Below are 669 nucleotides of genomic sequence, written 5' to 3' on the forward strand. Positions count from 1 at the left end.
GTCAACTTGGGTATATGCTGGCTTCTTTGTGGTTATCTATTCTTTAAGAACATATAAAACCCCTCAGTTTGAGCTGCCCAGGGATGGATGGCATGCCATTGTGTATTCTCTGCTTCAGGGAGGCGCCACCATGAGGGGCAGCTCTGTGGTCTTCTCTAGTGGGTTAGTTGTTAGCAGTCTTTGTCAATGGCTTTCAAAGCTCCAGGGAGCCCATGATCATCTATACAGCTTGAGAATGCCAAGCCAACAGACTTCTGGGCGCTGAACAGAGGCTTGTGTGGAGCCTGGTTTGGCCTGGGGCTCAGGTGCCTTAACTGCATGCACCTGCCCTTACTCCAGTCTTGAGGCCTGAAGTATGCTGAACCTATTTTTCTCATTCTCCTGAGGTAAATGCAGTTGGATTTATGGAGCCAGCACTTCATAACAGGACCAACTATGAGGCAGGGGCTTTCTTCCTTAAATCTTCCTTGGCAGGAGAGGACAGGGCTCAGTGATGCCTTGTGGCAGGCTTGGTAGCTCTTGGCAAAGAACAGAGGAGTTAGCAGGTGTCCTCTAAATTGTTAGCTGTGTAGGTTCTGCAGAGACTCGAACCACTCAAAGGGAGGTTGTCATCTTCAGAAGGAGGAATGGCCAGGCTCCCCTTTGTCTAGGTTGAGAGAGGGCAGGGAT

General features: G+C 49.9%; 1 long non-coding RNA gene across 1 annotated transcript in view; it reads left to right on the top strand.

The window, feature by feature from the left end:
- The first annotated feature begins 6 nt into the window (after positions 1 to 6).
- LOC116090506 overlaps positions 7 to 669 on the top strand; it is a 1,431-nt gene continuing 768 nt past the window's right edge. The window contains exon 1 of the long non-coding RNA XR_004118703.1: positions 7 to 604. This is a non-coding gene — a long non-coding RNA (uncharacterized LOC116090506). The remainder of the gene's footprint in view (positions 605 to 669) is intronic.

Source organism: Mastomys coucha, unplaced genomic scaffold (assembly GCF_008632895.1).
Source record: "Mastomys coucha isolate ucsf_1 unplaced genomic scaffold, UCSF_Mcou_1 pScaffold15, whole genome shotgun sequence".
Taxonomy (NCBI): domain Eukaryota; kingdom Metazoa; phylum Chordata; class Mammalia; order Rodentia; family Muridae; genus Mastomys; species Mastomys coucha.